Source organism: Urocitellus parryii, chromosome 1 (genome assembly GCF_045843805.1).
Source record: "Urocitellus parryii isolate mUroPar1 chromosome 1, mUroPar1.hap1, whole genome shotgun sequence".
NCBI classification, from domain to species: domain Eukaryota; kingdom Metazoa; phylum Chordata; class Mammalia; order Rodentia; family Sciuridae; genus Urocitellus; species Urocitellus parryii.
Window position 1 is genome coordinate 258865483 of NC_135531.1, and position 16266 is coordinate 258881748.

The 16266-nt window shown below is 37.2% G+C and overlaps 1 pseudogene; it reads left to right on the plus strand.

The window, feature by feature from the left end:
- Window positions 1-8860: 8860 nt before the first annotated feature.
- Window positions 8861-16266, plus strand: part of LOC113193031 (small COPII coat GTPase SAR1A pseudogene) — a 48462-nt pseudogene continuing 41056 nt past the window's right edge.

Below are 16266 nucleotides of genomic sequence, written 5' to 3' on the forward strand. Positions count from 1 at the left end.
TATACACATATATATGCACATATGTATATGTATATACACACATATATATACAAACTTTTTATTTTAGAACCACTTTAGATTTACAGGAAAATAATGAATATATTACAAGCAGTTCCCATATAACCTATACCAAGTTTCTTCTTTTAGTATTACTTTTCAATAGTACATTTGTCACAATTGATAAACCTAAAATGATACCTTATTGTTATTTAGAGTATATACTTTATTCATACATTTTGGAGGTTTTTTTGTACCAGGGATTGAACTCAGGAGCACTCAACCACTGAGCCACATCCCCAGCCACATCCCCAGCCCTATTTTGTATTTATTTAGAGACAGAGTCTCACTGAGTTGCTTAGTGCCTTGTTTTTGCCGAGGCTGGCTTTGAATTCTTGAACCTCCCGCCTCAGCCTCCTGAGCAGTTGGGATTGCAGGCATATACCATCATGCCCGGGACTTTTTTAGTTTTTGCGTAATATTTTCTTTCTCATGTCTTTTTAGGCTTTTTTTTTTTTTAAATGAGGATTAAACATAGGCCAATTTGCCACCAAGCCACATCCCTAGGCTCTTTTATTTTTGCGACAGGCTCTCTTTAAGTTGCTTAGGGCCTTGCTAAATTGCTCAGGCTGGCCTTGAATTTGTGATCCTCCTGCCTCATTCTCCTGAGCTGCAGAGATTATAGGTGTGTGCTACCCCAACTAGTTTTTCCTTATTGCAAAAGTTTCTCATACTTTATAGTTTTTGATGGCTTCATATTTTTTGTGTTTATATTTAGTATTATATTTATTTTTTTAGTTCAACATGGAAACAAAACCTTTGTTTTACTTATTTATTTATTTTATGTGGTGTTGAGGATTGAACCCAATGTCTCATGTGTGCAAGGCAAGTGCATACCACTGAGCTACAACCTCAGCTCCTGTGTTAGGTTTTGAAGAGTATTGATTAGGTGTTTCATAGAAAAGTCTTTCAATTGGAGTTTATCTGAAATTTTCTTCATGATTAGATTGAATTTATATCTGTTGGGGAGGAAGACCATTTTCATCACATCTTCATTGTAAAATTACTTTTGATTCTTCTCACTCTTTGGAAGAAAGCCTGTATATAAAACCCACCTTTAAAGAAAAAAGAGCTATGTTCCACCTCCTTGAGAGCAATGTTTCCCCCATAAATTATTTGAACTTCTGCACTGTGGATTTATCTCTCTCCAAAATTTATTAATGTAGTCAATCATGACTTTATGTCAGCAGGGCTCAAAGATATGCATTTTGTATATTGGGTTATAATCTAACATAATCTTATTTATTTTGTTGCTCAGTTGTTTCAGTTTTGGTTTTGGGAAGATCTTTCATTTGGGCCCTGTGTCTCTTTGCCCTGTTTCTACCAATCATGGTGATTTCTTTCTTTCTTTCTTCTTCTTCTTCTTCTTCTTCTTCTTCTTCTTCTTCTTCTTCTTCTTCTTTTTTAGCATTCTTATTTTCTGACTTTACAAGTTTATAAGATGTTCCAGGCTCGTCTTGCATATTTCATCATCAAATTCCAGATTAAGTAATTTCTCCAACAAGCCTTATTGTTTTTTTCCCTCACTCTGTTTTATAGTTTTTTTTAAAAAAGTACATCTATTTTTAATATAGACATAGGAAGAAGGTTATAGATATATTTGTATTACATATAAACCAATACATTTATCTATTTCTTTAGTTTTTATCAATTTACTTTATAGAATAAACCACAATGAAATTAATATATACTTTCTTCTTTCTGCCTTCTTCTTCCTTCACAATGTTTTATATGGATATTATTTTTCTTAGGTATCTGTTGATTACCTCCTTTGAATAACTCATGTCCCTTCCTTAGTTTATTTCACTTAAATAATATATTTCACATTCTGCATACAGAATTTGAGGATATTAGTATTTTATGTCTCTTTTTCCTTCTCCTCACTTAATAACTTCTCTCATTCCAATTCATTTTGTTTCCCCCAGGTCTTGTCTTCATACACATCACTCTATTTTTAGCAGTATTGTCTCCTTTTTGTTACTTCTCTGGTGGATTTTAGTTTTGTGATTCTTTTTCATTTCTTTCTGAGCCACTTAAGATTATGTTTCATCTCCTTCTGTTGTCTCACTATATATTTTTTCTGGGTTCTTGTAGTTCTTTGAACTCTTTGATTAATTCACTCAGTCACTTTGAATTCATAGCAATGTTCTTGGCCAAGATTTTCATCTGCTTGGTAGCAGTATTTATTCTAGTTATTGTGTTTTTGGTCTATCATTTTTTTTTCTGTTCCTTTCCTCTTAAAGTATTTTGAAGTGATTCTATGCTGTACTCTTTTTCTATTATACCACATTCTTAATTGAGGTGACTAATTGTGTGTGAATCAGTGCTTTGCACAATGCTTATGTGAGCAGTATCTGGGCATTATTATAAGTGGCAGTGATTTATTTGTGAGTTGTTTATAAGTTGTTTGCCTTCTTGTCTTGGCCAAAACCTTTGACTTTTCAATAGTCAAAATGTACTATTATTAGTCTCTTCTTAGTTTCACCTGCAGACCTCTCTCTGTAAATATGATGTGTCTGTGTTTTCTCATTCTGTGGTGCAAAATATGTTCTAGAAAAAGTCCAGTCTTCAGTCCACTTATCCTTTTTCTATTATTGTAAACAATGTACATCAATCAGAAAACTGATAGAAAGAAGGTGGGTCATTCAAATGGAGTAATTGCTTTTAAGACTGTAGTCACACAAAAGGGAAAACACAAAGAGATGATGAAATACCCTCATTAGACTAACAGCAACAGGGAATCAGGATTTCCAAGGACATGGGTATAGGAGATGGAGTCGTTATAGGAAGAGAGTGTGAGAGAGAACTATCTGCCAACAGGATCTGCATCCTTTGGTAAAGGACTGATAACCCGTAGCTCAATAGGGAAAAAACTAGGAAATAAATATCTCAACTATGTATTCTTTCTTCTTGATTGTTCTCTGAGATGATTTGCATTATTCAAAGCCAGTTGGAAATTCTGTGCAGTGACATGGGTAATGCAGTCAATAGAGACCACATGACTGTAGGGTAGTGAGGTTGGAATAGGCGAAGAGTGGAACTACAGAAGCAAACAGAAAAGATGGAGCTTATAATCAATTTAGTTAGAATTTCAAGATTTGTCATCCATTTTAGATTGGTGGCATGTGTTAGACAAAACTTGGTAAACGTGTCTGAGATACATATCCACAGGTTTCTTTTTCTTTTGTTTTTTGGGAGGCAGGGAAATTTTTGCACTCTGGTTTTAGCTATGTTTCATTTGGCAGCTTTCTGTTTTGCTTTTGGATATCTGAGAATTTCATTAAGGTCAACTTTGGGGGTTTAATTGCTTTTTGTATTGGGTGATTTTCAAAAGGACAGTGGAAAGAGATTATCTAACTCACTACTGTGGCTGCAGTAGGCCTGTGATTTACAAGAACACGAGACAGGACATGAAGCTGATTTTCGGGATGATATTGCAGTATTCTAGATGAGAGATGGCAACAGCTTAGACTTGGGTGGTGACTGTAGAAATGGTGAAAAGTATATAAGTTACAAAAATGTATAATAAGTTGAGTAAGGCTTTGATGACTGGCTGAACACAGTGAGTGAAGTAAAAGCAGCTATGGATAATTCCCACCATGGTGGCATGTGTGACCATGTGGGTGGTGATTCCATTTACTGAGGAAGTTGTGTTATGATGGACTTGTCTTCACTACCATTATTTCTTGACTCTCATGCCCCTCTTATTTAAGGAAATAAAGAACAACTTTTAAACTATCATTAATATAGGGTGATAAGGGGGTAAGTCAATAAGATTAAAACTCACTGGTCGAATATACCTGAAAACTTTGTATATTTTACTCAGAGCATAAACATTTGAAGAAATCTTCCTTCACTTCCTCCTACTTTGTGATTTAAATTTACATTCTTTCCCCATCCATCAGGAGAAATAGGTGGAAAACAAATGATTCCACCATACTAGCAGACACTAGAACTTTTGGGTGAATAGAGCTTAAAAAGCATTGGTGCATGAGAGGGAAGGGAGGAGATATATTATCTATGCAGATGAAGAAGTACAGGTGTGATGTCCTACACAGTGATTAGAAAAATAGAATAAGTACACCATTCTCCAATCCTTACTAAGTCTGAAGTTAGAAACTTATATTGAATTTGGGAGCATTCTGTTCATTGTGTGTGTGTGTGTGTGTATGTGTGTGTTGTGTATATGTGTGTATGTGTGTGTATATGTGTGTATCTAATAACATGTAGAAGTGGGTAAGACATACTCCATGAACCTCCTTCCTACCTCAAAAGTAGGTATATACATGTTATCAGTGGGCAAAAATTAATTACTGAATGATTGTTTCCTGACTGTCCCACATTCTTTTGGTAAGTTAAAGTATATAACACTCAGGTTTATACAGGAAACATTTGATGAGGAGCAGTTTGAGAGTGAAGGTCACAAGTTCAGTTTTGGCATATTGAATTTCAGGTACTTGTGAGAAACCTAAGTATAGACTTCAGTTAGGCAAGGACAGATAATCTGAGGTTCAGAAGAGAAGCTGGGGTTGGAGACAGAGTTTTGGTTTTATTGTTATATAAAAAATAATTGAAATAGCAGCAATGAATGATATTGCTAGGAATAGAGTCCACAATGAGAAGAGAATCACTGTGGAGAAACAGGATTCCCCCTCTTGCCCTTCCCACCCCCACCTTCCTTGAAAAGCTGGGTAGAGGAGGCTGAGTGATCACAGGAGACTGAGATGGTGATCATAGGAAAGTAAGTGGAAAACCAGAAGAATCTGGGATCAGAGAATTCAAGGAAATATGTGTTTGTCCGAGAGACAAATTCTACCAAATACTGTTAAGAACTCCTATAAAATGAGGAAGCAAAAGTTTGAGTCACAAAATGTATTGACTTTATTGAAAGTCATCTTCATGAGTGATGTAGCAGATGCATACTGAAGTGGATTGAAGAGTCAATAGCAAAAGAGACTATCAAAACCATTTACGGGGGAGTAAAGAAGAGAGAGAAGAGAAACTTAAGGGAATGTGAGGTACAGTCACATTGTCTTTTTTTTTTAATAAGGGATCAATTAAAACATGTTCAAATGTGAAAGGAGAGAATCTGGGTGGAGATTCAGTGCAGGATGTGGAAGAGAATCTCTAGTCATGGAATCCTGGGAAGGTGGCAGGTAAGGGAGACCGTGAGACAATTGGCCCTTTTCAGAAAAAATATTTCTTCCATTTTCAAAGTAGGGAAAGGCTAATCTGAGTACCCAAGTTTGTATGTTTCCCAATGAGCATTGTAAAATTCCCTTACAGTGTTTCTAGTTTATCAGCAAAATCCTGAAATACCAGAGGACAGAGATAGGTCAGGGATTAAAGAGAATAAGCACAAATGAAATGGTCATGGTGGAGAGTTGGAAAGCAAACAAGGAAATCTTGAGGGACTTGAGGAGTTGATAGAATGTAAATGCACCCCACTATATATATTCTTTTCTCCAGAAACGTAGAGTTATCTGAAAAAGAATGATTAAAGATCTGACGCTGGCATCTCTGCCTGGCAGAGTTTCTGTGTTGTCCCTCTCCAGTGTTTGAACACCTGTCCACAAGAAAGCTAGTCTGATCTCTGCAGAGCATCTCAGTTCTCTTCTACATAATTGAAGGGACTTTCTTGTAGATATTCTAAGTTGATTCTATTCTGTTAAATAAAGCTTCCCTTAAAATAGTAATAGGAAAGGCTAACAGGTAGATTTTGAAGTAAGAAGAACTGCCATTCATAAATATGCAATAATTTGCCTCAATTCCCTGCTTCAAATTCAGCACTAAGTGCCTTTTGAATACTGAAATGTTCCAAGCTCTGTGGTAGACCTGATTAAAAAATATAGACAATAGCTTTTCTGCTGGGAGTGGTGGCACATGCCTGTAATCCCGGTGACTTGGGAGGCTGAGACAGGAGAAGGATGAGTTTGTGGTCAATGTCAGCAACTTAGCAAGGCCTTCAACAACTTATACTCTGTTTGAAATTAAAAATAAATAAAAAAGGGTGGGGATGTGGTTCACTGAGGATGTGGCTCACCGGCAAAGTGCCCCTGGGTTAAATGCCCAGTACCCAAACCAAACCCAAACCCAAACCCAAACCCAAACAAAACAAAACATAGCTTTTATATCAGGGAAATGTATAATGTTTAAAGATCAGTTTTAGAAGGATATTTTCTTAACTTGACATAAAAACTTTCAAAATACATTAACTCTTCAAGTATTAACTTCACATCTAAACCTAGTTTTAGAAAACTAATAAGTAATTTGTAGGTTAATATGCTTTAATAATGCATTATCTCTTTGGCAAATTAGATTTGGGAATTTCTGGTTTTGCTAGTATAGTGAAAATATTTCTATTTAAGAGGGTGACAATTTATGTGCTTTGGGCCAATAGAAATTGAAGAACATAGGTAAAGGAGATAATACATAGATAATTCTTGCTTAGCTATTGGAGAGTATGTCCCACTTCTCTGAAAGTTTGTATTTTTTTTATTGTTTGTATCAGAATTTGAATTCCTTGGTGTTTTGCTGCATGTCAATCAACCAACGCTGTGAAATGTCACAGAGGTTACCATGCATTTGAAATAATGTTCTCTTGAAGTAGGGGAGTGGAAGCTACACTGGAGTGTTGAAGAGTGAATAGGAAAAGGGAAGCTGGGAGACGCTCTTTCTAGGAGGTAGGAAAGTTAGCTCATTTGTTGAGTCTTAAGTATGGGTATACATACAGAATTTTAGTGTGTATATCCACGCCCACAAAACAGAGGATGAAAGCAAACCTGTCATTTTCAGCCACTCTAGTTGACCTGTTCAGAATTACTAAGAGGCAGGGATACTATAAATTATTCTTTTTGTGTGCGTGTGTGCAAGAATTGTTTTTGTAAGAGGCATGTGTGGGTAGCTTTCATTTAAGACTAAAATATTTTGACAAATCAAAACTTCAACTAGAACCACTGTGACTAAATTTAAGTCCATACATTGAGATATAAAAAGGCACTAATCACATATTTCAGCTGTCAAAATTCCTGGCAGAGTGGATTAGTGAAAAAAGAAGACATAAAAGAACAAGAAAAAATTTATCTGCCAGGGAAAAAAGATGGTTATAAATACAAATTTTATCTGTAGATTCAAAGGTTTTCACTAAACATGCCAAGAAAGGATAATTTAGAATCTCAGTAAGAGGATTTAGAAGGTCCAAATGAACATGAAAAAGACAGACCATGCAAATGACAGGGGTCAGAAATCTCCAATAATTTTCATGTAAAGGTCTTGTAATCTCATTGAATTTGTATGCAATTCTAACTCAGAGATATTAGGAAACCTAAGATCAGATTTGTTTTTCTTATTGATATTCAGCTGGAAGGGCAAGTCATACATTATTTAAATAAAGAATAATAAATCCATTTGAAAGGACTAGATCAAACTCATACAGATATGTATTATTCTCCCAGAACTTTACAGACTCCAAAGGCAAGTGGAAGACCCCAGAGGTTGGGCAGTTCATTTTCCTGCACTTAGAGCACTCCAGAAAGACAGCTTTGTTTCTTCTTATTGAGTTGTAGACGTGCAGTTGCTATACTGTTCATCCAATTTTTCCCTATTAAGTTTTGGTTCAGTGATTTCTGCTCCATCATCTTCACCATCCCCTTTATTGAACAATTAGCAAACATCTATTTTATGCCAGACACTTGACCAATTGCTGTGGGCACCAAAGTTAATAAGCATTCCTTTCCTTGGGGAAATCTGGTGCGAATTATAATGAACTGGATGCTTTGGGAGTTCAGAGAGGATATCTAAAACAGATGGAGGACAGGACACGTAGAAAGTATATTTGAACTGAGCCTTGAAGATACAATATAATTGAGCTAGCAGGAAGAATTAAAGCAGGAAGTTTTGGGAAGAGGAAACAGTCAATGCAAAGATGTGAGGGTGTCAAGAGTGTGATTGGTTCCAGAAGCACCATATATATCAGGTAAAGCCTGCCTTTATAGGGAGATGTAGGAGCTGAGGTTAGAGCAACATTCCCAAAAGCATATTTGGAGGAATATTAGTTGTGCTAGAAACACTGCAAAAAAACCAAAAAACTGTTTCAAGTCTTAATTTCCCTTGGTAAACCAAGTGCATTATATCCCTATCCTGAAGATTCATAAATATATGATCATATTAACATTGTAAAAATGCTATAATAATAAACTTTATTTAGCACCACACTTATGGTACCAAGAACCATTTGTTTTAATATAGCACTTTCAGCATGGAGGAACAGTGCTCCATGGTGCACACTGAGAAACACAGAACTAACAGGAGAAAAGGCCATGAAAATTTTGAGTTCTATCCTGAACATCTTGAAGGGCACTTGAATTTTTTAAATTTTAAACAGGGAATGAACATGACCACTTATAAGATTTTCATTTTAGAGCTCTCTGGCACCTTGAGAGGATGCCAGCTTTGCCTGCTTTGGAGGCCATGATAGAAAGGAATGGACTGGAGGGAGGAAGACTAGGGGCTGCTGTGGCATTTCAGAGCATGATGCTGGTCAGGACTAATGCAGCAGCAGCAGCAGCAGCAGCAGCAGCAGCAGCAGCGGCGGCATGGAGAAGGGAGGAGACATGAGAGGCACTGCGATGAAGCCATGTAACCTGATGGAAGTCCCTAAGAAAGATGGGGACTACAGGAAGGCTAGAGGAGGTTTTGATTGGGAGGGCAGGCAGGGGAGGACACACTGGAGAAAGAAAGCTTGGAGCAGTATTGGGCTAAGAGTCCAGGCAAGGAAGGAGAGTTGGAGCAATGGTGAGGGGAGATGAAGGTGAGGTTAATGACTACAGCCTCAGTTTCCATGATTGCTAAACAGAGGCATTGTGGAGGCATTATTCAAGACTGGATGCTTCAGGTTTTGTCCATTGAAATCATGAGCAAATATGTCATGTGCTGTGACTCCTCTCCAAGTGGTGTGGTCGTCCATGCAATCATTGACTTCCTTTACACCTCCCGCCTTCATCAAGTGTCTGCAGAAGGTCACATCCATCCTACAAAAGCTTCCCTCAGGGACAAGTTAGAACTTCAAGGTATCTTGCTTGGCTCTGCCAGCTCTTCACACTCCTAGTTTTCCTAGCACCTCCTGTTGGTAATATAGTTCTTGACTCTCCTACCAGCCCTTTGTAATTCTAGAATTCTGGTGCTCATTTAAACTCAGGATTAGGGATGATAATTTTGCTTTCCCTTTTGATGACTTACAAACTGGCTTCAGACTGTGATCATATCCTTGTAGATGACTAGCTAACATCTGCTAGGTTGAATGCTTTGGTAGGTTGACCAGCTGTCTGAATGTTCCTAGAACTGAAGATGGAAGACTTTCTGTGATAAAAATGGACAAGTCCCAGGCCAACTGGGACAGTTGGCTGATATAAGTTACTCTGTATGTTATATTCACTACTGTATCCCAGCACAGTGCCAGATAGAAGATAGCATTTAAGTTTTACAAAGGAATACTTGTTATAATGATTCATAACAATGATTTAGCAAATATTTATATGTATTATATCATTTTATCTTCATAGTCAGTAACACTCTGTTCATCATACATGTGAGAAATTTGAAACTTGAGAGGTTGCCAACTGTCCAGGGCCACATATCCAGTAGGTGGCAGAGTCATGAGATAAACCCAGATCTGTCTGATTTTGAACTTGGGTTATTTCTGGAAGGCAATGATGCCTCTATCGCCTCCTGTCATCCACCTGCTGTGGTAGTGAGTTAATGCTGAGTTCTGGGAGCTGTCAGAGACAGGCTCCAAGGGAATGAGAAATGTTAATAGGGTCTAGCACTTTGTAAACTCTCAGTAATAGCTACCACCCTTCTCTCTCCAGGGCCCCTTTCCCCAGGGAAGCTTGTTATCTACAAGAAACATGAATTTGTGAGAAAGAGAAAATTTGTAACTATCAGCGGGAGTTAGAAATCAGGCATTTGTAGTAACTTTTATCTTCATGCACATAACATGAAATATATTGCTTTAATAACCTTAAGCCTTCATGTGCTCTTCAAATGACAGCGTGTATAACCAAAATTAAGATACCATTAGGATAAAAGGTAGGATTTCTCTCATGTGTTTACCTACAGGTATTTTCACATTGGAATTGGTGGCCTGTGTATTTTCCATTGACCATCTCATGACAGTCGTTAACTTGTGACATCTTCTGCTATGGAATAAGTCTCCAATCACTCAAAATCCTCTGAGTAGCTTAGATTTATAATGCAGTGTTGAGTTCTCTTAATAGACTATTATTATCAGATTAGTTACTCATGTGGCAGCTATTATTTTAGTATAATAAACAAATGTAGTTCATAATTGTAAATTGTATTGTGATTAATGAATGTGTCACCCTGGCACAGCAGTAACATATTTGCTCTTTGTTTAATCAAGTTTAAAAGGAGATTGAAGAAGGAATTACGATGATATGACACCTACTAGAGATGAAACTGGTAATGCAGCTCTAGGTCAGCACTTCTTTCTCCTATATGGGAGCAGTTTCCTTGATGTGAACAATTCATATAACCAGGGATTACAGTGGACTGCAATGTATGTACAGGGTCCACTTTCATCATCAAGTAAATAATCTGGTGTGAAAGACTCCCCTACTTTAAAAAAAGCTAAAAAATTAAAGACATGGACATGCAGTTAATTCATTGACTACTTTTTTTCCCTTAAAACTGTTGTCCACATTGTCACTGTCTTGCTTCTCTGGGGTGTGAACTACAAGCAACTTTGCAATTTGTCAAGTTGGTTAGCTTAGAAAATTAAAAATTTAAACTTGTGTCTGTATTATAATTGTTGTAATATGCAGTGGTAAAAATGACAGCTTAATGTAGAAAGCTATAATTGGTTATAAAAATGCTTTAAGAAATATTTCTATGAATAATTTAAAGGGCAATATTTTATAATGCCAAGTCAAAATAAAACTGACCCTTGCCTGCCATTAGAAATCGAGTCATACTGAAGTTCTCATAAATGAAGGAACTGAACATATTTTTATTTCTACTGCTAAGTATAATGACGGTTTTGGGCAGCTAATGCGAATACTCAGTTTGATGTGATAAACTCAGGACCAATGTGATGGTTATTGGTTAAAGGAGATCCAAATCACTCCTTTGGCAACTTATTACTTTTTGTCCTTTTTCTTTTTTCTTTAACAAGTACAGTTCTCAATTATCCAATCAGTATGTAAATACCTTGATGACAAAAGAGATTTTATGTATTCTTGTATTCTCTGAAAAGACCAGCATGGTAACTCACATCTAGTTGGATTTTGTAAACATGTATTACTTGCTTGGTCTATACTTTTGGAATAACTGTGTAAAGGACATGGGAAGATTGCTATTGAGATATGAAAAATAAATTAATGTGATATATCTCAAAATTGGGGGATTAATCAATTATGCTTTACTTCTGATAGGAGAAATAATATCCAACTAATTAGCAGAATTTAATGATCTATCTTGCCATCAATCTGTTGCTGTTGTCACCAAGAGGGCTTGGTTCCTGAATTGGATGTGGTCTACTAAACATAGGCACCCTACTAATGCCCAGGAAGAATCAGCATTTTCCATACTCAATAAACATTACTTCTACTTAAAATGTTATTTACATTATTCTCACAATATTATGAAAATTTAGGGAATGTTGATCCTTTAGAATAATTTACATACTTTTTGGGGAATGGGACTTATCTTAAACAATTATCAAAATGTAAAAACTATACATTAGGTTGCATTTGGTGGAGGCAGGGCTTAAGAACATTGAAGACAAAAGGCACTACTGTGTGAGATATAAAGTAAGGTGGGGAAGCTTCTCTTTTCTACTACCTTCGTGGAAGCATCTACAGGTTCTAAATACATGTAGGTAACAATGGCAAGCTAAATCTTCCCTTAATTAATTTGGGGCACTTGGAAAGATTATCTGTGGTTGTGACAGAGAAGTTAAACTCTTAGACCTTCTAATATTGAAGACTGTTGAGAGTAACTTTCAGGAGAGAATCTTTGAACAAAAGAAGATTTGATTTATAATATGTGTCAAAAACAAATTGTCTTAGGTTGCAATGGTGTGACTGTGTTCCTCCAAACTTCATGTATTAGAAACTTAATCCCCAAGGTCGTCTGTTAATGGCATTTAGAGGTGGGATCTTTGGAAAGAAATTAGGATTAGGTGAGGTCATGAAGATGAATCCTCCATGACTGTACTAGGTTTATAAGAAGAGGAAGAGAGACTCAGCGGGCACACTCACTCTGTCTTACCATGTGCTGCTCTCTGACATGTGAGATGTGGCAAGAAGGCCCTTGCCAGAAGCCAAGGAGATGCCAGCACCATTCCCTTGAACTTCTCAGCTTCCAGAATTATAAGCAATAAATTTCTTTCCTATATAAATTACCCATCCTCAGGTATTTAACTATAACAACAGAAAATGGACTATGAAATAGGTCTTTTTTTTTTCTTTAGTTACCAAGAAATGTACTGTAGCTTTTTTATTTCTTAAAGAAAACTTTCTCTAAAAAGATCTTCTCTTTGGCTAATATTACTTATGTTCACTTGCCATAATAAAGTTATATTTCTATATCAACATATATATATTCCAATCTCTTCTTAAAGTAAACGATGAAACTCTGCCTTCTTCAAAAGCACAGATGTGGTGTGCTGATCCAAAATTGCAGGTCCAGTGTTTTTGAGTGGTGAATAAGCCTAATTTTAAAATTTGGCACTCTCAAACTAAAGAAGCATGTTGTATGCCTGAATAGAATCACTAATGATGAATTAAGCAAACCATTGATTTGGGAACAGAAGGGACAATGTGGGTTCTATTTACTAAGTCCCAGAATCTTTTGAGGCAAACTACATATTACTGAGCAATATTGAAACTCTACGTTCCTGGCTATATGTTCATTTATAGCAATATATATTTTTGAAAAAAAAAATCTGTGAAGGAGCCAAGTAATTAAAATTTCTCCCTTCTCTCTAAAAAACAGTTCAGGGAATGCTCCAAAAATTCTCTGGAAAACAAAAATTTAGAAGATATTTTAATAGAGTGAATATATTAGTTTCGTTAGGAAGGTAACCAGAGTTGCATCAAAGGTTTTTTTTTTTTAACAGTTTATTGAGACATAATTTACCTACCATACAATTCACCCATTTATATGTACAACTTAATATTTTTAGTGTATTCACAGAGTTGAGAGACCATTAGCACAGTTTTAGAATATTTTTATGATTCCTAAAGGAAGCTGTATGACTATTAGCAGTCACTCTCCATTTCTCCCTCCAGTTCCAATTTTCTGGAGCTATCAGGGTAGAAGAGACACCTCTAAAGAAGTGTTTGAGGAGTTCCCAGAGGAGAGGGAGACCTCAGCTTAGGACCAGCCGGGTTCTTGACATATATGATGGAAAAGAATTTCAGCACAGGCCAGACAAAGGCATGGACGGAGGTTTATTTAGGAAAGTAGATATATGTTTCAGGGAGAATGCCAGGTTTCTCAGGTGTAAACTATTGGCTGGGATCCAATATTTATAGAAGGGCTGAATCAAGAACCTAACTGGAGATGGAGCCAGGGTGGAGCTTCACAATTTCACAACAGTTTTCCCTGTGCTTGCGTATTTCCCTCATTTTACAAGGGCATGTTTTTCAAGATTTACAACTGTGCTTTCTGCATCTCACTGGCTTGTGGGCATTACTCGAGGATTCAGTATTTCTCTCTCTTTTTACTAAATCCCCTTCTCAGAACCACTTACTTATTTCTGTGTCTTCAGACAACACATGGTCTTTTGTGACTAGCTTCCCTTCTTAACATGTTTTCAAAATTCATTCATGTTGCAGGATGTGTTCAGACTGCATTCCTTCATGTTGTCAACTGACGTTCCATTATAAGATTATACTTCATTGTATTTGTTCATTCACCTGTTGATGATCATTTGGTTTGCTTCCAATTTTTGTTATTATTAATAATGCTATAAAAATCTGGGTACAAACTTTTGTGTAGAAATTTGTTTGCACTTGGGGGAAATAGATACCTAAGCATAGCACTGCTGAGTTAGATGGTAACTCTATCTTTAACCTTTTGAGGATCTGTTTCTCGAAGCAGATGTGTATGTCACATTCCTATTGGTATGTTGGTTCCAACTCTGGATACTGATACTCATCCCTCTCCAAGGTCTGTTTGGTTGGAGTACTGTTGGTGAAGTTTGCCCTTCCCTGATATGTTCTCGGAGGGTGCAGTCTCTGGCATTGCACAGATGCCCTGCTGTGGCAATTATTTTAGAGGGTTCTCTCTGTTTTTTTCCCCTGATCTCTGCTAAACTGTTTGTCTTTGATAGTATCACCCCCAGCACCTAGCCTCCACTAATTGCTGGCCAATCCATCTATTGTTTTTAGCAATGTCCTGGGACATAAGTTGCTCCATGGTCTAAGCCAATTAAATGTCATTCTCTTTGCAGGAGCGCTCTGCTCTTTTGAAACTAACTTTTGAGGTTTGTTCTTAGCTCAGAAGGGATCTTCTTCTTCTCTTAAAATTCCATCTGTCCTTTAGTTTAGTTGTTGCTTTCATGGAACCATCAGGCTCCAAAATTGCTTACTAGCAAAACCTCTGCTCTATTGCTGCAGAGCTGGGGGCAAGGATAGTGACCCACTTTGTGAGAAGCAACACCCTTCTCTCCAAGTTGGCACTGCATGGGGCATTAGCCTCTGGTCTTTTGGCCTGCCTCTTTGGGCACAGAAAACTATATCTTACTAACTAGTGATCTGGGACAAGGACAGGGGGCAACCTTTTATTTTTATTTTTTTTTTCATGACATTGGAGTAGAGCCTTCATTTGGGTGAGAGTTGGGTGAGCAAGGGCATCCCAAATTGAGCCACTTTTGCCTAAAAATAAGCTGCTCCAACGCAGAACTCCAAGAGAAGTAATGGTGGCTTGCTCCACCAGGACAGGTACTGCAGCTCTTGCCTGAGAGCCCTTGTTCATGGCTGCACCCTGACGTGGGAGAAGGGCAGGTAATGGTGCAAAATGCCACAGACTCTTGATACTCACCAAGATTTCACAGATTACTTTAAATGTTTCCTCATTTGTCTTATGCCCTCAGGACAACACTCAGAGTCTTTAAATGCTCTTTTTGGTTTTTTTTCCTTTGAATAATTTTCACCAGTTGTGGCTGTTTCATTGGTGATAGGGTCCACTGCACCCACCCCTCATGTTGCCATATCTCTGGGGAAGATAGTGCAATTTGTACATAGGACAGTTTGGTTAAGACAAAAAGAACATTCTAAGAACAACAAAAGAACATGAGCAGAGAGAGCATCTATGAAATATAAAAAATCAGTAATATTTTATACTTGTTGCAACAGAAACTTGGATGCAAAAAGATAATGGACTATTACTAAAATGTTGGAAGAAAAAAGAAAATAAAAGAGCTATTTATTATCTTGGTTTCTATGAGACAGGATTATAGACACAGCTTAGCTGGGATTTCTCTTCATGGTCTAGGTGTTAGCCAAGCTTCATTCTCATCACAGCCTTGACAGAGGAAGGTTGTGCTTCTAAGCTCCCTCCAGTTCTTGCAGAATTCATCTTGCAGCCATGGAACTGAGGTCCCATTTTATTACTTGCTGTTGGCTGGGGCCTGCTCTCAGTTTACAGCCTTCCATGGTTTTTTGCTATGGGAGCTGCCTTGTTGGCCCTCTTACGCTAAGCCAGCCTAGTTGAAGACCCAATAGAGAATTGATATCTCCAGTTTTCTAAGTCAGAGTCTTATATAAAGTAATGTAACAGTCGGAGTGACATGGCATTACTTTTATTGTTTAAAGTAACCTAACAAAGGACTTGGCATCTTATCATCTTTCCTATAATCTATTGTTTGGAAGCACATTGCACATTCCATCCTACACTGAAGGGGAGACTAGACAACGACATGACTCAATGGCAGTATACAAGGATTTTATTTACTTTCAGAACACCCTGTTTGGGGTTGCTGGTTCAACAACTGGCTCAGGTAGAAGAGTTGGTGAACACTTCTCCATACCTCCTTGATGCTGAATGTCTTCTCTCAGAGCAGTGCCCCAGTCATGGTCTCAAATCATAACATCAAATTACAGCATACATCATTTATTTTCCATTTCTGCTTTACATCCCATGACTTCTTCCTCCAAGGATCTGGGTATATCCCTGACAAATTTT